Genomic DNA, 25,124 nt, shown 5'->3' with positions numbered 1-25,124 from the left:
ATAGATCTACTAGGAAGCAATCTACTACCATTCTCCTTCGCAATTTTTATGTAGGCATTACTCCTTGGCACCGTTATGTTCTTGATACTATTACTAGAGGTAACTTTTTGGGTAGCCATACTTTTGATTCTTATAATGCTATGTTAGATTTATTTGGCTCACCCCCTCTCTTGGTTAATGGAACTAGATTAACTTTGGAGCATATAATGCAAAGGCTTGAGATTATTGAAAATAAGGTTGCTACTGTAGAGTTAATTGAAATTTTGGTTAAAAAGATCCACAGCCGAATCTCTCAATATGGACCTAAAGTAGGAGTTACTTTGAAAGATATTAAAGAAAAGGAACCCATAGTTAATGAGAAAGTAAGTCACGATTCCATTAGGATCGATAAACTTGATAATATTATTACCAACTTGGGAACCGCTTTTTCTTTCGTAAAGAATACTCCAAGTCCTTCCACTAAAGTTGCCAAGCTTATGTACGTTCCTAAAAATAAGGGACAATCATCTAGTAAGGAAAATGCGGATCTCAAGTCTATAAGTGTTCATCCCAATCTTTTTGCTATCATTAAGGAACCATTTGTTACAAATGAATTTTTGATCTTGTGCCTAAAAGTTTGATAATTAATAAAAAGAAAGAAATTCCTAAAGATGGTAGATGCCTCATCGAAGAATTGCCTACCAAAGATGGCAATACCTAGATCTATTCTTGCTTGTTATGCCTAGCTAGGGGCGTTAAACGATAGCGCTTGTTGGGAGGCAACCCAATTTTATTTTTATTCCTTGATTTTTGCTCTTGTTTAGTAATAAATAATTTATCTAGCCTCTGTTTTGGTTGTGTTTTTTGTGTTTAATTAGTGTTTGTGCCAAGTAGAACCGTTGGGAAGACTTGGGGAAAGTCTTGTTGAACTTGCTGTAAAAAACAGAAACTTTAGCGCTCACGAGAACTGCTGTCATTTTTATTTGAAGAGTGCTATTTAGTTAATTATTTTTGAAGATGATTAACAGATAAATTCCTCACGTCCAGAAATATATTTTATAATTTTTGGGGCTCCAGATCTTGCGCTAGCTACAGATTACTACAGACTGTTCTGTTTTTGACAGATTCTGTTTTTCATGTGTTGTTTGCTTATTTTGATGAATCTATGGCTAGTAAAATAGTTTATAAACCATAGAGAAGTTGGAATACAGTAGGTATAACACCAATATAAATAAAGAATGAGTTCATTACAGTACCTTGAAGTGGTCTTTTATTTTCTTTCGCTAATGGAGCTCGCGAGATTTTCTACTTTAAGTTTTGTGTTGTGAAGTTTTCAAGTTTTGGGTAAAGATTTGATGGATTATGGAACAAGGAGTGGCATGAGACTAAGCTTGGGGATGCCCATGGCACCCCCAAGATAATCTAAGGACACCTAAAAGCCAAAGCTTGGGGATGCCCCGGAAGGCATCCCCTCTTTCTTCTACTTCTATCGGTAACTTTACTTGGAGCTATATTTTTATTTACCACATGATATGTGTTTTGCTTGGAGCGTCTTGTATGATTTGAGTCTTTGCTTATTAGTTTACCACAATAATCCTTGCTGTACACACCTTTTGAGAGATCCATACATGATTTGGAATTTGTTAGAATACTCTATGTGCTTCGCTTATATCTTTTGAGTTATATAATTTTGCTCTAGTACTTCACTTATATCTTTTAGAGCACGGTGGTAGATTTGTTTTATAGAAACTATTGATCTCTCATGCTTCACTTAGATTATTTTGAGAGTCTTAATAGCATGGTAATTTGCTTAAAATCTTAATATGCTTGGTATGCAAGATTAATAATAAAACCTTCTTATGAGTGTGTTGAATACTATGATAAGTTTGATAGTTGATAATTGTTTTGAGATAAAGAGATGGTGATATTAAAGTCATGCTAGTTGAGTAGTTGTGAATTTGAGAAATACTTGTGTTGAAGTTTGTGATTCCCGTAGCATGCACGTATGGTGAACCGTTATGTGATGAAGTCGGAGCATGATTTATTTATTGATTGTCTTCCTTATGAGTGGCGGTCGGGGACGAGCGATGGTCTTTTCCTACCAATCTATCCCCTTAGGAGCATGCGCGTAATACTTTGCTTTGATAACTTGTAGATTTTTGCAATAAGTATATGAGTTCTTTATGACTAATGTTGAGTCCATGGATTATACGCACTCTCACCCTTCCACCTTTGCTAGCATCTCTAATACCGCGCACCTTTCGCCGGTATCATACACCCACCATATACCTTCCTCAAAACAGCCACCATACCTACCTATTATGGCATTTCCATAGCCATTCCGAGATATATTGCCATGCAACTTTCCACCGTTCCGTTTATTATGACACACTCCATCATTGTCATATTGTTTAGCATGATCATGTAGTTGACATCGTATTTGGGGCAAGGCCACCATTCATAATTCTTTCATACCTGTCACTCATGAGTCATTGCATATCCCGGTACACCGCCGGAGGCATTTACATAGAGTCATATTTTGTTCTAAGTATCGAGTTGTAATTGTTGAGTTGTAATAAAAATAAAAGTGTGATGATCATCATTATTAGAGCATTGTCCCAATGAGGAAAGGATGATGGAGACTATGATTCCCCCACAAGTCGGGATGAGACCCCGAACGAAAAATAAATAAAAGAGGCCAAAGAAGCCCAAATAAAAAAAGAGAAAAAAAAGAGGCCATAAAAAAGAGAAAAAGGCCCAAATAAAAAAATGAGAGAAAAAGAGAGAAGGGACAATGTTACTATCCTTTTACCACACTTGTGCTTCAAAGTAGCACCATGATCTTCATAGTAGAGAGTCTCCTATGTTATCACTTTCATATACTAGTGGGAATCTTTCATTATAGAACTTGGCTTGTATATTCCAATGATGGGCTTCCTCAAATTGCCCTAGGTCTTCATGAGCAAGCAAGTTGGATGCACACCCACTTAGTTTCTTTTTGAGCTTTCATATACTTATAGCTCTTGTGCATCCGTTGCATGGCAATTCCTACTCACTCACATTGATATCTATTGACGGGCATCTCCATAGCCCGTTGATACGCCTAGTTGATGTGAGACTATCTTCCCCTTTTTGTCTTCTCTAGAACCACCATTCTATTCCACCTATAGTGCTATATCCATGGCTCACACTCATGTATTGCATGAAAATTGAAAAAGTTTTGAGAATGTCAAAAGTATGAAACAATTGCTTGGCTTGTCATCGGGGTTGTGCATGATTTAAATATTTTGTGTGGTGAAGATAGAGCATAGCCATACTATATGATTTTGTAGGGATAACTTTCTTTAGCCATGTTATTTTGAGAAAACATAATTGCTTTGTTAGTGTTGTTGAAGTATTATTATTTTTATGTCTGAACTTTTGTCTTGAATCTTTTGGATCTGAATATTCATACCACAATTAAGAAGAATTACATTAAAATTATGCCAAGTAGCACTCCGCATCAAAAATTCTATTTTTATCATTTACCTACTCGAGGACGAGCAGGAATTAAGCTTGGGGATGCTTGATACGTCTCCAACGTATCTATAATTTTTGATTGCTCCATGCTATATTATCTACTGTTTTGGACATTATTGGGCTTTATTATCCACTTTTATATTTTTTTTGGGACTAACCTATTAATCGGAGGCCCAACCCAGAATTGCTGTTTTTTGTCTGTTTTAGGGTTTTGAAGAAAAGGAATATCAAACGGAGTCCAAACGGAATGAAACCTTTGGGAACGTGATTTTTACGAAGATTATGATCCGAGAGACTTGGACCCTACATCAAGAAAGAAAACAGGAGGGCACGAGGTAGGGGGGCGTGCCCACCCCCACCAGGCGCGCCCTCCACCCTCATGGGCCCCCTTTTGCTCCATCGACATACTCCTTCCTCCTATATATACCTACGTACCCCCAAACGATCAAAAACAGAGCCAAAACCCTAGTTCCACCGTCATAACTTTATGTATCCATGAGATCCCATCTTGGGGCCTATTCCAGAGCTTCGCCGGAGAGGGCATCGATCACGGAGGGCTTCTACATCAACACCATAGCCTCTCTAATGAAGTGTGAGTAGTTTACCTCAGACCTACAGGTCCATAGTTAGTAGCTAGATGGCTTCTTCTCTCTTTTTGGATCTCAATACAACGTTCTCCCCCTCTCTTCTATTCGATGTAATCTTCTTTTTGCGGTGTGTTTGTTGAGATCGATGAATTATGGGTTTATGATCAAGTCTATCTATGAATAATATTTGAATCTTCTCTGAATTCTTTTACGTATGATTGGTTATATTTGCAAGTCTCTTCGGATTATCAGTTTGGTTTGGCCTACTAGATTGATCTTTCTTGCAATGGGAGAAGTGCTTAGCTTTGGGTTCAATCTTGCGGTGTCCTTTCCCGGTGACAGTAAGGGCAGCAAGGCACGTATTGTATTGTTGCCATCGAGGATAACAAGATGGGGTTTTCTTCATATTGCATGAGTCTATCCCTCTACATCATGTCATCTTGCTTAAGGCGTTACTCTGTTTTTAACTTAATACTCTAGATGCATGCTGGATAGCGGTTGATGAGTGGAGTAATAGTAGTAGATGTAGGCAGGAGTCGGTCTACTTGTCTCGGACGTGATGCCTATATACATGATAATACCTAGGTATTCTCATAATTATGCTCAATTCTGTCAATTGCTCAGCAGTATTTTTTTCACCCACCGTAGAATACTTATGCTCTCAAGAGAAGCCATTAGTGAAACCTATGGCCCCCTGGTCTATCTTTATCATATTGATCTCCTACTACTTAGTTAGTTCCTTTGCTATTTACTTTGCCTTTATTTCACTTTGCATCTTTATCACAAAAATACCAAAAATATTTTCTTATCATATCTATCAGATCTCACTCTCGTAAGTGGCCCTATAGGGATTGACAACCCCTATTTGCGTTGGTTGCGAGGATTTATTTTTTTTGTGCAGGTGCGAGGGACTCGCGCGTAGCCTCCTACTGGATTGATACCTTGGTTCTCAAAAACTGAGGGAAATACTTACGCTACTTTGATGCATCATCATTTCCTCTTCGGGGAAAACCAACGCAGTGCTAAAAGAGGTAGCAAGGCTGGATGAACAGGAGCTCGTGGATGAACAGTCGCAGGTGGAGGCTGGAGGAGGTCGACAGTGGATGAACAGTAGCCCGTGGAGGCTGGAGGGGGTCGACGGTGGAGATGAACAGTATTACGTGGAGTCCTGTTTTGCGGTACGCCACACCCCTCCCTATGAACAAGACCCCCGTTTCAACCGTAGCGCTCCAACACAAGTTCGTTTCCTCCGTTTTGCGGTACGCCACACCCCTCCTGATCAACAGGACCCCCGTTTTGACCGTAGGAGGTCTGTTTCCTCCGTTTTGCGATACGCCAGACCCCTCCCGATGAACAGGATCCCGTTTCAAAAGTGGCCGGTCGAACACAAGGTTGTTTCCTCCGTTCTGCGGTATGCTAGGCCTTGTTTCCATCGGCTGTTCCGTCCAAGCTGGTTGGCTCCCACGCGTTCCGTTGCCTCCCGATGAACATGACGCATTCTGTTGCCTCCCCATGAACATGACGACGACGTAGTTTCTCCTTCCCGACCCAGCCATGTACACGAGCCCTGGCCGTATGTATGTGCGAGTAGGCATTCGAGACCCCGCCCGTATGTACGTACGTGGCCGTATTTTTCTTTCTTGCACACTGGCTATTGTACGTACGTGTACATGCTACATGTGCGCCTCAACTACGACACGTGCGCGATGTACATCGACCAGTATGTACATACACGTTCGCGACCGGAAAGACAGCACTACGTACACTTCAACCAGGTGGGTCCCGACTGTCAAGCACTTGCGTGCGAAGATATAGCTGGTGGGTCCCAGCAGTCAAGGGGGCGAATCGTTTTTTTGCCCGGACGCACTTCCTTGCGTGCGAAGATGTAGCCGGTTGGTCCCAGTAGTCAGGGGGAAACTTTTTTTTGCGAAATACGGTGGCCCGTACGGTGGGTCCCCGCTGTCAGGTACAGGAATAATTATTTTGTGCGTAATGAGGCACTTCCTTGCGGTTGCCGTGGACCCAGCTATCAGCCTCTCCACGTACAGTACTCTTCCGATGGAAGTTGGTCGTTGACCACATTGACCACGCCGCCCCGAGAGCACCAAGGCGGTGGATGACGGCGAGGCCTAGGAAGAGGACGACGCGGAGCCGGGGAAGACGCAGCAGTGGATGCCCACGCGGAGAGGAGTACGAGGGTTCACTGGTTCGGCTGCGGTGTGAGACTGTCATCGCTGCAGAATAACAGGGGGTGTGGGTGAGTGGAGGGATGGCTTGGCCAGCAGTGGGAGTAGTATGGGGGCGGTGAGGCCTTTGCGGCAGCACAGCCGGCCACGGGAGGCAGGAGCAGGCGGCACAACCGGTGCTGCTTTGGGCGGCTGGAGCAAGAAGACCAGAGGTTGAAGAAGCACTAAGGTCGTTGGATGGACATCGTACAGTCACTGGAGCTACATATTGACTAAGTAGACAAAGCCCTCCGTCCCCGTCAATTTAGTAGGCCCACAAGTCAGCCTCCCACCGTGGTGGGCCTCAACTGGTAGGGGGTATTCATTTTTTTGTGCGCAATAAGGAGGCACTTCCTTGCGTGCGAAGATATAGTTGGTGGGTCCGACCTATCAGCGGAGGGAACATTTTTTTGTGAAATACAAAGGCCTTTCCGGCGGGTCCCAGATGTCAGGTGGAGGAATCATTATTTTGCGTGTAATAAGGAGGCATTTCCTTGTGTGCGGCCGTGGACCCAGCTATCAGCCTCTCCACGTACAGTCCACTTCCGATGGATGTCATTCGTTGACCATGTTGACCACGCTGCGCCGAGAGCACCAGGGCGGTGGATGATGGCAAGGCCTACGAAGGGAATGACACGGAGCCGGGGAAGACATGGCAGTGGCTGCCCACGCGGTGGAGAGTACAAGGGTTGACCGGTTCGACTACCGTCACCGGAAAACAACAGATGTGGGTGAGTAGAGGGATAGACATGCCAGGGATGCGAGTATATGATGGGGTCGTGAGGCCTCTACAGCAGCACAGCCGGTCATGGGAGGCACAAGAAGGCGGCACGACCGGCGCTGCTTTGTGCGGCTGGAGCAAGAAGACCAGAGGTTGAAGAAGCACTATGGTCATTGGATGGACATCGGACGGTCACTGGAGCTAGAATCGTTCATATTGACTAAGTTGACAAAGCCCTCTGTCCCCGTCAACTTAGTAGGCCCACAAGTCAGCCACCCACTATGGTGGGTCCCTGCTAGCAGGGGGTATTCATTTTTTTGTGCGTCATAAGGACGCACTTCCTTGTGTGCGAAGATATAGCTGGTGGGTCCGACCTGTCATCGGGGGGGTGATTTTTTCGCGAAATACAGAAGCCCTTCCATGGGTCCTAGCTGTCAGGTGGAAAAATCATTATTTTGCGCGTAATAAGGAGGCATTTCCTTGCGTGCGACCGTGGACCCAGCTGTCAGCCTCTCCACGTACAGTCCACATCCGATGGATGTCGTTCATTGACCACGTTGACCAAGACGCGCCGAGAGCACCAGGGCGGTGGACGACGGCGAGGCCTAAGAAGGGAACGACAAGGATCCAGGGAAGACTCAGCATTTGTTTCCCACGCGGAGGAGTACGAGGGTTTACTGGTTCGTCTGCCGTCACCGGAGAATAACAACAGGTGTGGGTGAGTAGAGGGATGGCTAGGCCAGCGATAGGAGTACGGTGGGGCGGTGAGGCCTACGCGGCAACATAGCCAGCCGCGGGAGGAGGGAGCAGGCAGTCCCGCCGGCGCTTGTTTGAGTGGCTGGAGCAGGAAAAGCAGAGATTGAAGAAGCATGACAGCCGTTGGATGGACATCCAACAGTTACTGCTCCCGTGTGCATTATTTATAATAATGTACAACTCATTTGCTAATTCTTAAGAATTTTTTTGGAGCCCATCTTCTTTTTGTTAGCATTACACCCCATATTGTGGCCACGGTTAAAAAGTACACGAATTATTGCATATTTCGGTGCGGTCAACTGTTTTTAATCCTGAAATATCGATTCACCTTCAAATTATTTTGAAAAATCTTTTCTCTATAATATATATATATATATATATTATATATATCTTTACCTACTAATAAACCAGCTATTGCTTCTGGTCGTCTGTCGTGGCAGTTTTGCAAAAACATCCCCGCATTTCTTCGAAATCAACCCGCGGTCCTATTTTAAGTGGTTACCCAGGAAAACGTTTCGTTTTTACAAAAAACTCCCTATCTTTTGGAGTATTCAACCTGTGATCCAAGCAGATTTGTAAAGGAAAAAAAATACGGCAGCAAACAGACCACAGGCGCTCGTCTCCTCTACCTCTCGCCCACGAACTCCTCGCCGCCGCCGCCACCTGCGTCGGCCGCTTCCGGCGACCTCCGACGCCGTGCAGCACGCTCCCGAGCTCCTCACGGTCCGAGCCTCCCTCCCCTCCGACCAGATTCTCCGCTCCCGTCCTCTACCGCCCGCTTGCAACCCCACCCACGTGGCTAGGGTTCCGGGCAGGGCTTCGCCGGCTCGTCTCCGGCGGCCCCAGGTTCGTTCCTCCTTCCTTCTTGGCCCCCCTCGCCTCCGTCTTCCTCCCAGAACTTGGAGCAGAAGCCCACCTCAGTGTTTCCCGTCGCACTTCTCACGTCCCTATGGGATCTCCTCCCCCTCATCTCTTTCTCTGTGATTGATCTCAATCCGCCCCTCCCCTCGATGCTGTGTAGGGGATAGGTCGCTTCCGCGGTGGGGCGGGTGAGCTGGGAGCTGGTAAGGCATACGCCCTTGCCGACGAGGAGTTCTCTCTCTAGGGAGAGAGCAGAGGGCATGCTGGACGCTGTTGCTGGTGAGATATGTGAGAATGAGAGAGAGCAGAGAGAGACGATGATTGCTGCACATTTAGATAGAGGGATTGATGGAACTGCTACTGGTCGCTGCTGCTAGAAAGAGAGAGAGAGAGAGAACAGAGATGAGAGACATGGTCCAACGCCTACTGATCTGCTCTTGTGGATAAGAGAGAGAGAGAGAGAGAGAGAGAGAGAGAGAGAGAAGTGTTGATTGCTTCACATTTATATAGATACTACTGATTGATCTATGATTGCTTCACATTTATATAGATACTACTGATTGATGTACATTTAGATAGAGAACGAGATGTAGCTTGCTACTGAAAGTTTTTGTTATTGCTACAGTCCCATCAATCAATGTAATAAATACTACCCAATTCATATCCAGATAATTTGCATCTGTCATATAGGAAAAAAGACATCAGTGAACCCTTTGTATTCTAATTGCAAGGTTAAGTAATCTTGTGTGTTCTAACTCTGCGCAATCTGCAGTTATTTGGCTCATCGTCGTATTGCAAGTTTCTGACATCGCTGTACACTGTTGACGTCGCCGGAAATCCGTCTGCACGTACTCCACTGTCCGCCGGAACTTTGTCCGACCTGAGGTACATACTACAGTGTAATCAATTTGCATCTTTCATCAACTACTACATAAGCTCTGAACAAGTCAATGCCTAAAACACCCCCCTGTCCTCATTACAAGATGCTCTTGAGGAAAAACAATAATTAGAAGTAGCGATCAAATGTGATAACTCTAGCTAAATTTGTATCTAGGAGGAACAGCTATTGTATGACAGAAAAATATAAGAAAAGGTAAACTAATCTCATGGTGATGGCACAGAGGTAATTATTTAATCGACTATTTTGGAAGTAGCAATAAAAGGTGATAAAGCTAGCTAAATTTTTATCTAGAAGAACAGCTGCTGTATGACAAAGTTTTCATACCAGTGCTACATGGTTCCACTCTAAATCTCTGTACTTAATTGGCTAAAGGTTTGCATTAGTGGTTCAAACCAATGCTATATGGTTCCACTCTACATCTCTGTAGTTAATTGGCTTAAGGTATACATAATTGGTTGGCTCTGAAAATATATATAGCAAGTCTTCATATTATAACAGCTTGAAGAGGTTCACAAAAAAATGGTACAGGAGTTGCAACAGTCTTGATCAAATATTTTGCATTTCTTCATAGAGGGAGTTCTGTATGTTCTTTAGTATATGCTCTGGGAGTCTGAACAATTTAGTGACTAGAAGGGTCATGACATTGCTTTTCCATGTCCTTCAGTTTTTCCATTCGAGTTGGCTACCTGAATTCCACTATGTTAATTCATTCTTGTGCAATTTCTCATTGGTGTTCATGTAATTGGCCTGCAGCCTTTATTAGCAGTGCCTAACATTTGATCAGTTCTCATTGGTTCAGACCAATGCTATATGGTTCCACTCTACCCTGGCTAGGCCCACGAGAGCCTGCAAGCCGGCGGCAGCAGGGATGGCCGGATAGAGCCGCATGGACTCAATGACTCAGAGGAGGATCGGAGGGGGTGGCCTGTACGTGGAGGATGATTCACACACGAGCTGGCACGCCCAACAAATGCATTAGTTTGGCTCTTGCACTAGAGAATGACAGATGGTGTATACTGACAGAGGGGGAGTAAGCCCTGTAACTTGATGCTTGCTTTATGTGTATACAACATAAATCCCCTTCCTATTATTTACTATATTATCTTGTCAGCAGAGAATTCTGCAGCATACTGTGCAAGATCTTTATTTACACCAAGGAGGAGGTCCAGAAGATGAATTCGAAATCATCCTGTACCCAAGAAAGGAGGAAGTTCCATGGATGGTGATTGTGCAAACAAGAAGGCACATCTCACACATCATGCAATTTAGATAACTAACTAACTAGGTATGTGAGTGCCTTTCAAAACTCTGCTATTGGTTAAATTGGTGTTGTTTTGGCCTTTTGGGTGCATCATATTTCCCTCCATGATGTCTTCTATGTAGTATTCAATTCTTCTTTACCGGGTTGCTGTTCCCGTTCAGCAGCGGTTGCACCTTCTACAACAGTGAGCCCGAGCGGCATCAGATTCAGATTGTGTAAGCGCCATTCGCACACCAAATAATTCGAATTTTGTGTTCTGATTTTCCACAACACTAGCTTTTCTATATACCCCTTTCAGTACTATGATACGCATGCATATCTCTTCGGTTCTCAAACAAGAACTGCATATCTTTCAGTTTGCATTGTGGATAATGTGCAATGTACGGTTGGTGTTGAAAGTATAAAGTGTAGGCAGATCAATATGAAAGTTTGCTTGGTTTTGATTCCAATCATGAATTTTTGATAATTAGAGAGAAGGATGTTGGGTAAAGATCTTTGCCTAGATCGATGTAGTCATATAGGCTGGGTTATCTTCTAGCAAAAGTATAGCAACAATTTCTTCTTTGCCTATTCCTCTTTTTTCTTTTCTGTTTCTTTCTTTTCTCAATGTTGAACTTACCTGTATGATGATTGTAATGAGCTACTCCCTCCGTTCCTAAATATTTGTCTTTCTAGAGATTTCAACAAGTGACTACATACGGAGCAAAATGAGTGAATTTACACTCTAAAATATGTCTATATACATCCGTATGTGGTAGTCCATTTGAAAAATCTCTAAAAAGACAAATATTTAGGAACAGAGGGAGTAGATTGTAAAGACTGGACATTCTGGATTTAGAAGAATGCAATGATCAATTTTTTGTGCAACTGCAGATGCAATGCACAACGAAGCAAAAAATAGATAATCCTAGGCTCGATCTTTCCAATAGATACTTATTATGTCACTTTTCTCAATCTGTTTGGCATGTTTTATTATCTTTTTCTCTAGCCCATGAAGGTTTCGAGATGGAGGCCTGTGAGGAGGATTTCAGGGGAGATCATACTATGACTATGACAAGAGGCTGAGATTTGACTTGCACTGTATTGAAAAGCAGGTTCAGGAGCTCCAAGCCAATAAACGCCAGAGCTTTGAAAAAGATGTAAGATTTCTACTTTCTAGCTTTTTTCACAAAATTTGTTGTAGACTTTTATTCTGTATGGCAGTCGGGTTTGTTATAGGAATGAGCTATAGACCTTTTGTTCAATTTTGTTTGAGATAGAATACAAATTATGTGTGATATTCAAAGTTTATAGAGCATGACCACAGCAAAAAAAGGCGATCAACATAGGCAATATGTTTTCTGTTAACAATTCAATTTCTTTTTTTAATTCAATGCCTGAAATTATTCCAATTTGCAGTGCATACTTGCCGCTAATTAAGAACTACAGATATATGCTTTCACATGCAGTCATGGCTTTGCTAACATGTATGTGTCAGTTTAGAAATACCTCATAGTGTTTCGATTCTTGGCTTCAGGGAAAAAGTGATAGATTGCAAAAATATTTATCTGTATAAGAGGATAGATGTATATTTATCTAAGAGGATAGATGTTCGTACTTGCAGAACTACAGTTTGCATTTCAGTCCATCATTCATTGTTACTTGAGTATTTCTCATGTTTCGCTGATCTCCCAGGATTGTAGAAGCTTTTTGTGTGTTTTCTCACTGGAGCAGCTCTCTGCGCCTTATGAAAGTAGTTTGGAAATATGAGTGAGAAGTGTTGTATTGTTATGTTTTTTGTTAATTTCAGGGGAGAAGAGAACTCCAGTTTTGGCAATGTTCGTGATTCAGATTCACCATGATTGATACTGTACAATGCCATACAATATTTACGTATTCCCATCATGAACTATTTCATCCTATTTTTGTTTCGGTAAAGTACAATGTTCCTATTAAGCTGTAGTAGTTGAAATTTTGTGTACAGTCAAATGTAATTTACCATTGGAGACTTTACACATGTGTAAGAAAATTAAATAATATAACTGTCTATACATACGTGTAAAAATATTAAATACTATAAATGTGAAACTGCAGGATGCGTTAATATTTTATCATCATGTGACCTATTAATTTTGAACCGTCCGGCCACACATTTATTCCAAATCGCATATATGGCATCCGAGAAGGAAGAATCTGAGCGGGAAGTACTACACGACGATTCTTGAGAGGAACAAGTCGACGAGGACACCAATGATGATAACTCTATCGTCGTTCTGCACCCGGACAACATGGATAAGATGCAACTCTTTCTTGGCTGTGAATCGGTCGATGGTTGACAAGAACACCAATGGCGACACTCATTGTGGCTTTACACTCGGACACCATGGACATGTTGTAGCTCTTCCGTGGCGAGGGATGCACTGCCTATTCTATTCTCCATCACGTCCAATAGAAAGCAAGGGACGGGTAGTTTGATCCTTAACGGTTTCATGTTTTCTCTCCAGTTGAAACGCACATGCTTTGATGGTGGCGCTCTCTCGAGGAAGGTAGCTAAAGTTTTTGGCAAGAGTCTGTCCCATCTTTTATTGTATATCAATGTACTATTGGTTGAGCAAACAGCAAAGCAAGGCAGAAGATGATGAACATGAAAATGTGGGTAAAAGGAAGTCCAATATTCTTTCTGCTACAAGTACAGAAAGGAATGGGATAGAACTGTAAATTCTGGCATGAAGTAGGATGAGTATGCTATTGTCGTGTAGTGCAAGCCTGGGTGGTTGGGAGATGATGCACACAGACATGTGGAGACAATGCGATCCACCAAGGCGGAAGCTCATCAAACGGATAGGGTTAGCTTCAAAGACGAAGAAGTCCGATGCTTTTCCCCTGCCGGACATCCTTAATGCCGTCCATGCGGTTTAGACCTTACAAAGTGTAATTTTTTTCTCCCGTTGCAACGCACGGGCTTTTTTGCTAGTTAATTTTAATTTTTAATTTCTTTCCCTACTAATAAACCAGCGATCGCTTCTGGTCGTCCGTCATCAGGCATTTTGCAAAGAAGTCCCTCAATTTGTCAGAATTCCCTATCCCTATATATATATACTAATAAACCAGCGATCGCTTCTGGTCGTTCGTCATCAGGCATTTTGCAAAGAAGTCCCTCAATTTGTCAGAATTCAACCCGCAGTCCTATCTTAAGTGGATATCTGAGAAAACGTTTCAATTTTGCACAAAACACCCTGGCGTTTGGAGTATTCAACGCGCGGTCCGAGCAGCTTTGTAAAGAGAAAAAAACACAACCACACACGCATGGGCTCGACTCCTCTCCCTCTCGCCCACGAAGTCACCGCCGCCGCCGCCCACGCCGGCCGCTTCCGGCGAGCTCCGGCGCTGCGCAGCACAGCCCCGAGCTCCCCATGCTCCGCGCCTCCCTCCCCTCCGGCCAGATTCTCATCTCCTGGCCTCTACCGCCCGCTCGCAACCACACCCCCGTGGCTAGGGTTCCGGGCAGTGCTTCGCCGGTGCGTCTCCGGCGGCCCCAGGTTTGTCCCTCCTTCCTTCTTGGCCGGGATCCGCCACCCCTAGACCTCATCTTCTCGTCATATCCTCTGCTACAGATGCAGATGGAGCACGCCATGGGAGTTCCCCATCCACCATGGTCGCTGTCGTCAAGGGCTTCTCCAAGGAGATGTGAAGGACGCCATCGACCTGCAGCTACTCAAGGTTTTATTCCACCTTTCCTCTTATATCAAGTTCTAACAGTACATTGGGGGAGTGGGGGCGGAGAAGGCACCCCACCTGAATTTTCATTTCTCAGGTCTCAAGCGGCGACAGTACCCGGCAACACGAGTACAGGGAGTGTTTTTACTGGTTACGTCCAAAGTGGAGAACTAAGAACAACAGCCTCAAGGAAACTATACGGAGAGAGCTAGGAGGATTGGTTTCCAGTCCAGGAGTGAGCTCATGTCTTTTGATTTGAAATGAAACGCCCACTGGGAGAGGTCTGCAGCTGCTGCTTTCGTGAGGCTGGTCATGGAGGGGCGCATGCCCTGAGGTGGGTGGGTGTTAGCTATGACGAGAAAACATATGAAGTTTCTGCTATTGTTAAGCCTGATGTCGAAGAGTTGGAAATGATTTGTGAATCTCTGTGCACGTAAATGGAACATTGGACAAGTTAAGCCATGTGTATTCCATCTCCTTTAATATATTGCTTGTGATTGGCCTAATAGAGAGTCTGCAAGACGTGATTTGTACTCAAAGCATCTCATCCAGATCACTTTACAATACTTTTCTTCATATCTAGAAAATGCATGTATGCATATAAGTTTCGTGAACAATTTTTTTGAATATCCAGGTCACTTTATGCATATCCAGATCACTTTACAAACAGAACAAATGCGTGTATTCCTTTTTCATCATATCCATATCTAGAAAAGCATTCCTCCATGTAATAGGGTTTTTGAAAGCAGTATGCATATATGTTTCGTGAACAATTTTTTTTTGTTATTGCAACCATAAGAAAGAATCTTACTGGATTGTCCTGGAAAATATTAGTCATCTATTGCCGATAACTAGATCCGTGTTAACTCAATAGGGTGATCTAGCGAGTTATCTTGAGACAAAAAGTCGCCTGCGATCTTATAAAGTGATCAGATTTGCCCCTGAGACTGCAAGGTATGTTAGGATTCATAACATATGTATCTTCTTTTCCTATTTTTTTCCTTTTAAAGCTGTAACTACCATTTGAGAATTGACTTAAACTGCTCGCATTAGTGCATCATTTTGTATTCACCTGAAAATAATGTAGCATTGACTGAAACTGCTCACCATTTGAAGTATTGACTGAAACACTACCATTGAAGTATTTTCTTTATTTTTTTGACTAGAAAAGCATGAAGATGAATTAAGTTGATTCATGTAGATGAAATGGTTTTCCATTTCCATTTGTGTCGTTTCAGTGAAACAAAATGATATTGCAGCTCTTTTCATTTATGTCTTGTTTCATTGCATTATTATCTTCCATGATTTCTTTTTCACCAATACATTTTGTTGCATATATGGAGGCCATCTACTTTTCTGCTGATATTTGTTATTATATCATCTTGTTTGCGAACTTAAAAAGGTCCCTCAAAGAGAAGCGTTTTTCATGTGCTCCTGAATCTGGTGTGCGGTATGATGGAGTTTACAGATTGAGAACTGTTGGAGGAAGACTGGTATTCAGGTAATTTTACTTTACTTCCTGGACAGAGGTTCCACATGTTGCTCTCTATTTTGTTCCTGTACAAGGCCAGAGCTACTATAAGGTGATGATATGCCACAGTGTGCAGTTTGCTTTATGTTCGTTTTGTTCATTTGATTAACCCTGAAAAAACTGATTCCACCGCATCTCTTTATGACAACATGTTGTCCTTTGGTTTCACTTCCTGTAATGTCCGTAAGGTTAGTTTTAAAGAGATGTATGATTCTATTCAGTTCTAATTTTAGAAGAACAAACAATTGTTAAAGAATGCCCATTACTACTGGTTCTGATATGTAGAGGGATGGCATTTGTTCATTTGATTGCTAAAGCCAACATCTAAATAGTGAAGGACGTAACTGATAAATCATCACAACAATTCCCGGCGCAGCAAAGCGCGCATGTTCATCTAGATCCAAGCAGCTCTTTTCAGATCAATTAAGGAATCAATCTCATGATGGTTTATGCTTGATGCAGCGGAGGGTCACAGATTCACAGGTGTAAGGATCGGTACAATTAGGCCTCGCATTATTTTTTCCAGAATTGGGTGTGCGTACTCTCTAAACTGATTTGAGTGAGCTAAATCTGTGCATCTAAATTGTAGTCTGTAGCTTTATGTGTTACTCCCTCCGTTCCAAATTACTTGTCGTGGTTTTAGTTCAAATTTGAATAAGGTTCAAGTTGAAGATTGCCTTTGGGAGTAGTTTTAGTTGGTAGAAGTTTCAGACTACAAATACGCACACATTATGTGCTTAATGTGTGGCATAAACATGATCAGCTTTATGTTTAGAAACCAAATCACTGTCCACCCATTTTATTTCTTCATGAGTATTTTGTGTTGAAATCAGATCACCGTTCACCTTTCTGTGTATTGTTGTCTTTAATTTTTTTTTTTGCCGATTCTCAATAAAATGCTCAGTTTCAGGATGTGATTTTCAGTTTTAGGCATTTGGTACTTTCGGCATCGAGAAAAAAATTGTTCCTCTGAGCGTGTACCTTCAAATGCAAAGTTCTGACTATGATTTCACGTGCAACCACAGCGCCGTTGGCCGCTCTGCCTACCGAGTGCCACCCCGCCGCCTCCTCCCACCCCCCACCTGGGACCTCACCGCCTGCTCCCCGCCCGGCACACCCACAACGCTTGAGGCTGAGCAGATGCCATTGGCCCGTGGGCACGGAAGCAGAGTCCAGGATGGTGATGGTGCCAAGGAGGACTCTCGGACGTCGACCGGTTGCATCGTTGCTGCCGTATCCATGGAGTGGCGGCTCCAACCACTCTGAGATGGTATTCCTCTCCCTTTCTTTCCTGAAAGAACTAAGAATCTTGTGTCATCCTCTTTTTTAAATAAAGTACAACCTGCTAGCTACCTGATGGGAACTGTCTCTGAACTTTTCAACCCCTTCAGTTCTGCCGATGCACTGTAGACTCTAACAATGGTGGAAAGGAATCAGATTCCAATAAACTAGCACTACTGTGTTTTTACACAGTTGCCTTTTTTGCTAAATTAACTAGCTTCTTCATGGTAGAGTAGGTACAAAGATACTCTCTGATGAATTTTGTTGGTATTGTGTAAAGTAGAAAGCCTAACACTACTTCGTTGGTAACTGAGTTAACCAATCGCAGAACTAGAAACAAGTAGGTGAGAGGAAGATTTGTGGATTGTGAAACTTTTACTCAATCTTATCCCCAGGCCGCACAACATTTTCTTTAGCAAAGGTGTCTCTGTTGCTGAGATTCTTACACATGGCTGGGAGTCGGCGCAAAGTACATGGACACATTGGTGCTATATTTTAAAATTGTGAAACAGCATCCAAGCTACTCCCTCTGTTTCAAAATACTTGACTTCCATTTGTCCAAAAATGGATGTACCTATATACTAAAACATGTCTAGATACATCTATATTTTGACAAATGGAAGGCATGTATTGTGGAACGGAGGGAGTACTTGTGAAGGTGTCAATTTCTGCATTGATAAAGATTCAATTATACTTCTGATGGGATTTTTTCTGTTAGCTATCTGTACAAGAGAATGAACTTGAGAAATATTAATTTCTAGATAAATTTCTTTGGAAAGTGAAGCTTCCCCTGAAAATTAAAGTTTTTCATGGCTGGTTTTGAAAAAATAAACATACTTACTAAAGTCAATTTATTCAAACGATGTTTTCAGGGAGATAAAACCTGTCAATTACGTGGTAGAGATGAGATTATTGACCACTTAATTGCTGGTTGCTAAGTTGATCTAAACCATTTTGCAATGTGCATTGAACCCGAAAACTCTACCTGATACTGTTGTGACTTATTTAGCTCTTGGTTGTTGTATTATGTATTGTTCTGAAGGAGATTAGATCTTCAGAAGAAACTCCAATGCATCGAATATTAAAAGAAAATCATGAAGACTCACATGCATATTGTTCACCAGGCTCATCAATGGCATCATACGACTCGTAACACCACCGACTTGATCACAAATCAGTCGTTGGTTGCATGCCGTAGCACTATCAGTTCCTTGTGGTGATCGTGGTTACTGTTTGTTTGTGGTGCAGAGGAATCAGTACAACAACAGAACTTGAAGCTGACAAGGATGGATGATGGTTGGTTTTGGTGGAGAGATCGGGTGCATATGAACAACCTATTATCTTCCTTTTTTGTTTTTCATCATTCAACGGGACAATTTCCTAATTCTTTTTTAGTACTGTCTGAAAAGGTTATTAGTACATATAGGTTTGTCAAAATTTATTAGCACATATGAGGTTCTTTGTTTGGACCCCCTTTGGCTCTACATAATTCTTTGGAGTGGGATTCTAGATAGATGCTTTTATTGATTTTCTCCCATTGCAACGTACGGGTATGTTTACTGTAATAATAAAGTCAGAAGGAGAAGGGCGAGGTCCAGATGGAGCTCTACCAGTTCCGCCGCTTTTATATCTCGACTGTTGCTGCTAGCTCTACTCTGCTCAACGATAAATTCTGTGTGGTTAGTTAATTTACTAGGTAAATTGCATAGCTCAGTAGCATGCACACATGAACGCTCAAGTTACATGTTTGGTCAGCCATTCCCTGGCAGCCTATGGCTAGGCTTCCCAGAAGATTCCTTCTACATAACACATGTTATGTGTTGCCGAGTCGTACAGCTGCATGAATTGGGCAATATGTATTTTGGATTGGGTTCAAAGAGGAAATTGTTGATCATTTGTATCAACTATCTAGACCTCAAGTTCACATGAGTCGTGCTTCTTTACCTTCACGACATATGACACTCAGCAGATCAATTGGTGTCATCTCCAGATTCCTCTCATCATGTTGTTTCATTTATTTTAACAAGTTTCACTCGGAGATACATGCATGAAACATGGTATTTTTTTAGTGCGCATCAAACATAGTTAAGATTGCTTTTGTTGTGAAAAAGAAAAGTTATTGTTCTAAAGATCTCTATTCTGAATCCTAGATCTCATGCTTGATTTTTTTGCATAAGTTTTTTAGGCCTGATGAGTATCAAATGCCATGAGAAATTCAAAAAATATATATTCATGTTTTTATGAACAATAATAAGTAAGATCGATTTAAAGACTATTCTATGTGACTACTCGTTCATCGGATGAAAGTGCAGAGCTAAAGTAGGTCTTCGGTCTTGGCGAACGCCGTTAGGATGGCTTCTTCACGTCTGAATTTTATGGTCCAAAATGCTATGCTCAATGTAATCTTATTTTTGATGTTTGCCAAAATTGGATATAAGAGGTGTTGCACAATGCTATGTTTTAAATATTTTCGCCCGTTGCAACGCACGGGCATTTGTACTAGTCTTTACCTACTAATAAAGCGGCTATCGCTTCTGCCCGTCCGTCATTAAAACTGCCCCTAAAGTTGCAAATAATTACCCACTAATACCACCGGTAAGTGAGAAGAACGTTTTTTTTTCGCGCTCGCCCATAGCTTAATAAGGGGAAATCCCCTCATATACAACGACCAGGCGAGCAGCGCATTGGTTGGTTCCGTGACCTACTGCGCTAGAGGTCGTGGGTTCGATTCCCACAACCACCCTTTTCCTTTAAAAAATCAATTACTTTTTGAAATTTTCATATCTTTGAAACCCTAACTTTAAATCTAACATGCCATATATGAAAATTCATCAGAAAAATATGTAGATTTCAAATATGCTATTATCATTAATTTTTGAAATTACGTTCAGGGTGCAAACTTAAAAAATACCTTCTTTGTATGATGAGATATTTTAGAAATGCCTATTACATATGTCCTTATAGATTGGTTGTTTTTGTGGAGCTATCCTATATGTTTGCAACCAAATTAAGTCTTGAACTGAATTATGATTGCACACACACACACACACACATTCGCGTCGCGTCGCATATATATGCGCTGGGTATATTCACTCCGTCCGAAAAAACTTGTCCTTCAAAGAGATATACCTAGCACTAATTTGATGTTAGATACATCCATTTGAAGGACAAACTTGGGACAAGTTATTTTGGACGAAGGGAGTATATGAAAAACACTTATGCACATGTTATCATTAAATACTAAAATGTACTTTGCTATTTCATTCTAATGCAATATTTTTTTTGCGTCACCGAGAAACAACAACAAATGCGTAAACATATATTGGCAACTAGGTAGATATTTGCGTTGTATAATGAATTCTAAACACCTTCAGTTCACTTCAAAAATCATCACACCTTTATGTTTTTGCACAACACCACTTATCATGTTGCTTGTTTTTTTAGAAAAGTTATCATGTTGCTTGTTGCGTGGCATCATGAAAGATTTCAAGGATTTGCTGATGTCGTTAAGTGTATGTATGAGGCGTGAATTTTTTTTCTCCCGTTGCAACGCACGGGCACTTTTCCTAGTTTTTTATTTTTTAATTTTATAATTTTATTTTAATAATAATAAACCACGGATTGCTTCTGGTTGTACGTCACGACAGTTTTGCAGAAAAGCCCTTGTGTTTTTAGATATTCAAGCCGCAGTCCTGACGAGAAGTCCCGAACCGGTACGAGCGAGAGAGAGAAAAACGTACCTGCACAACCCACAACCCAACCTCCCAATCCCATCTCCACCTCCAGCGCTCCTCCACCCCCCCCCCCCCCCCCCCCCCCTCGCCGTCGCCGCCGCGTGCCGCCGACCCCCTCCTTGCGGCCTACTCCGCCGGGGCGCTACCCCTACCCCAAGTGCCCCACCCCGGCCTTCCACCACCGACGACACACGACGTCGCGCCGTTGCCGGCTCCCCCTCCCTTGCTACCACGGTGCTGCCGGGATTCCTCCCTGTTGCTTCGACCTCGGCGTTGGTTCCCCCAAACCCGCCGGTTTCGCCACCGGCCACAACTTCCTGGCGCACTCCACCAACCGACGGACCAGTTCGCCCGCCTCCCATGGCTAACATCACTGCTACCCCAGTGTCGCTTCCCACCCCAGGGGCTCATCTCCTCCACCTGCGCGCCACTCCCCGACCTTCCCTTTTCGCGCCGTATGCTCCCTCCCGCTTCACTGCCTGGCATGTGCCAGGTCCAATCTGGACGAGCAGGACAACGTAGCCAGCCATATGCGCCCCTCCAATCTGAACGGCTTGCTCTGCATGATGCCGCTTGCTTGCTGTGTGTGGGTTATATTTTTGTTGTACTCTTAATTTGCTGTTGATGTCATATGCTACATATTCACGTTTTTTATGTGATACTTGGAATACGTAAGATTACTGATATAGTAGAAACAAAGCATGTACAGTTAGCAACACAGAAGCCCCAGAATGTTTAAGGGGAGTTGAATGTCAAAAACCACAACCCTGCTACTCTGATAGTTTTCAGGCTCACATTTTACGGGAAATTATTCAGTTTGTCACTCTGTTATGGGATATAATGTCTAACATATCATAATGTTTTGGCGGAAACGGTGGTAGTTTCTGACCTCTTTCAGAGTTTAAACTATTTTCCTGATGACTGGATGAAGTTGAAACTTTGACAACGGATGTAGCAGGGTTAGCAGAAAACATGATGCACGATTGAATTAAACATGCAGGGTTCAATACGCATCTCTGATTATTCTTATGTTTATTATTTTTAATAATCTACCACTTCTGGCATCCTGTCGGTGAGTCTTCTTTTGGCCTGCAAACCATAGTCATTGTAGCTTTGCTCTAGTTTGCCAATGTATAGCTGAATATGAGCCATCTACTTGCTGGAAGTGGTCACATATGGGGTAACTTTTAGTGGCAGGGTGAAGTAATGGTACTGGCATTTGTATAACTAAAAGTACAGTACATACTTTGTGTTATTTTGCATGCTCTCTATGTGTTCTCGTCTTGGCAGGGGATGCTTGGTGATGACTCCTTAAATGCTCTGAGTAATAATTGAGAATACATAGACAATGTCAAATTGAAGTGTGATATTTGTATGTCATATTTACTCCACAATAACTTTTTATGTGTTTTTGTCATTCTTTTTACATAGACGTAATGATTTCTTTATGTCGCAATGTTACCTATGCCATTTGGATTTGGACAACATGCCGCAGTGTTACTTCGATCTCTGGATGGTTGGTGGCCACCTTAATTAGAATCGTTAGGGGTAATGTAGTTGCAATGCAGTACCTATGCGTGGGCTACCGGATGGAGTTGCAACAGTTGTTGTCAAAAGCCGGATGTTTTGGAGATGCCATGTTTAATTAATTAATTAATCATCTTTTGTGGTGCCATTAGTTCTGATCCTGGGCTAGGAGGATTTAATATTCTTAATCATGTTTTCATGCAAATTGACCCAGTTCGTCCGTTGATTGATTACTGGACTCCGAGTTGCATTGCTTATTTTGGTAAGTGAGAACGTATGACTGTAATTCTGCATACATCATCATGCTATTTCCTCCTAATTTATATATGAAGATTAAGTGTCCTTTTTTACCTAAAATTTACTTGAATATTTAACTGAGAATTACTTCATTGTGTGTCATGCCTATCTTATTCCATCCACATGATCTATGGACCACAGATATAGTTCTCAATCCAAGGAGAGTCCGAAAACTAATAATTTGTGCCTTGAATAACGAATGTACTTTTTTTGTTCTAATCTTGAAACCTTGGCTAATGTAATAATATTGGTGTCACGGTGGTCTTCATAGTTGTAGTGAGTACAATCTAACAGAAGCAAAAGTCTCTATTGATTGTTGTAGGAGATCCAGAAAGCGGAGCATTGGGGCACTCTGATTTTTAAGAAGCTCCATGCACGTATTAAGGCCAGTAAATTCAATTTGTTTTTCATCTGCTTCTCTATGGTCTGTTGTCCTTATTCGATGTGTTATTCAGGTATGTGTTGTTAACGCTCCTAATTTTGGGAGAATCAGAAAAAAATAAGTTTTGCAAGTTACGTCATATTTCCATGTTTTAGTATGAGATTTAGATATATTGTTTCTCCGGTTCCATATTCATTATATGTTTTTCTCCTATAATTGGCATGCTTGTTTACACAAGTCTGAATTCCTAAAGGTTCAGGAGTATTTCAATGTTGCTAAAGAAAGATACAAGGATCAGTGCCGTAACATTGTTGAAAGACAATCAGACATAGTATGCTTTTAACTTGCCATTTCCTTACTGACTAAACCTGAGTACATGACTATTTTCAGTTTTCTAATTCGTTGGAGCTGTGCTAATCTCCTCACTCCTCGCCCTGATGTAGGACACCATGCAGCAGCACTGCACCATGCAGTTCATGCTCTGCTCACCATGACCTGCATCATCATCATCAGACATACTCATGTGTACTAGGATCTCCTTACCATTGAAGTTCATGTGTCCTCTAGATCAAGCCTATGCATGTGAGCTGAAGAATTGTTTGCCTGTTCACAATTGGTGATTGAAGGGTGGCCGGTGACTTCCATAATTTTCTTGTAGTTGTTTGTTGGATAATCTTTAAAATTAGGATTGTAGAGAACTTTACATTACTGTAAAACTTCATCTTCTGGGTGTTGCTGCTTACATATTCCATTATGCTAACTCAGCAACACTTTTAGCAGAAATTGGTTGTTTATGCAGACACGCGGTGTAGTAAAATTGAAGATTTAGCTCCCGCATTGCATAGTTATGCTATGTTGTAGTAATGTTCTATCCATGAATTATATATAGCAGACTGTATGTTCAGCCTCCATGTTCATTTCTTTGATCTCCTCAGGTTTCGCAGAGGCTTTAGTTGTACATATGTGCCAATATACCTATGTGAGCCTCCCTGAATTATGTCGATATCTATGAAACTTTCTTTTTCTTCCTCGCCAAGATGTCTATTATAATTTTGGTATATACTTCATATATACGGTGTGATCTATGCTTGGAAATAAGGGTAAAAGGTCAACAGATCAAAGCCTGAGTCCAAATTATGCTACTCTCTCTAATCTATATTACTTGTGTTCTCTAATAAAGGAATTCTGCAATGCATTCCGCTGGAGTTAATAAGCTAATAAAAGGCAATCAACCCCATTTAGTACTGATATTTTTCATGTCACATAAACTTTTTAGCTTCTCATTATTTTTGTGCAATTTTTCCTTCAAAAAATGTTCGCGATTTTGTACAAAATATTTGCTTACTCAAAAAATGTTCACATTTTTTAAACCAAATGTTCGGGAAATCAAAAAATGTTCATGATTCTTTAAAAAGTTTGTGTATTCAAAAATGTTCATGAAATTGAACAAAAATTAGCCAACTAAAAAAATGTTCATGAATGTAAAAATATCCTACAAATGAAAAAACTGTTCATGACTTACAAAATAGTTTATTCATTCGTAAAATGTTGGCGGATTCAAAAAATAATCATGCATTTAAAAAATGTTCATTAAATCAAAAAAAATCGTAAATTTAAAAATTTCATCCACCAATTGGGCCAAAAATGTTCGTCGGTTCTAGAAATGTGCGCCGATTCAAGTAAAATCTTTAAAAAGATGTTCACAATTTTTAAAAAATGTTTGCAAATAGTATAAACTGTTCATGAATTCAAAAAATGTTCAAAAATTTGAAAAAAAACTCACGAATTTAAAAAATGTCCACGATTTCAAATATATGCACAAGTTTTTTGAAAGGTTCATGATTTTGAAAATTGTTCATAATTTCA

General features: G+C 41.6%; 2 long non-coding RNA genes across 17 annotated transcripts; both read left to right on the top strand.

Moving 5' to 3' along the window:
• Window positions 1-8,354: 8,354 nt before the first annotated feature.
• LOC123044619 (uncharacterized) lies at window positions 8,355-18,947 on the top strand. Of its 16 annotated transcripts, XR_006420227.1 has the most exons (14): window positions 8,374-8,633; window positions 8,809-8,927; window positions 9,421-9,533; window positions 10,349-10,579; window positions 10,664-10,834; window positions 10,933-11,025; window positions 11,799-11,949; window positions 12,884-14,328; window positions 14,404-14,509; window positions 14,604-15,460; window positions 15,909-16,007; window positions 16,500-16,571; window positions 17,063-17,307; window positions 18,567-18,947. It is a non-coding gene; the product is annotated as an uncharacterized lncRNA (long non-coding RNA). The 16 variants fall into 16 exon arrangements; XR_006420229.1 differs by lacking the exon at window positions 16,500-16,571 and having other exon boundaries at window positions 14,604-14,840; window positions 15,381-16,007; XR_006420228.1 differs by lacking the exon at window positions 16,500-16,571.
• A 2,184-nt stretch (window positions 18,948-21,131) lies between these two features.
• LOC123044616 (uncharacterized) lies at window positions 21,132-24,184 on the top strand. Its single transcript, XR_006420195.1, has 2 exons — window positions 21,132-23,589; window positions 23,702-24,184. It is a non-coding gene; the product is annotated as an uncharacterized lncRNA (long non-coding RNA).
• Window positions 24,185-25,124: the final 940 nt, after the last annotated feature.

Source organism: Triticum aestivum, chromosome 1A, assembly GCF_018294505.1.
Source record: "Triticum aestivum cultivar Chinese Spring chromosome 1A, IWGSC CS RefSeq v2.1, whole genome shotgun sequence".
Classification (NCBI taxonomy): Eukaryota; Viridiplantae; Streptophyta; class Magnoliopsida; order Poales; family Poaceae; genus Triticum; species Triticum aestivum.
Note: the sequence above shows the minus strand (reverse complement) of the source record. Positions and strands in the feature narration are given on the sequence as shown.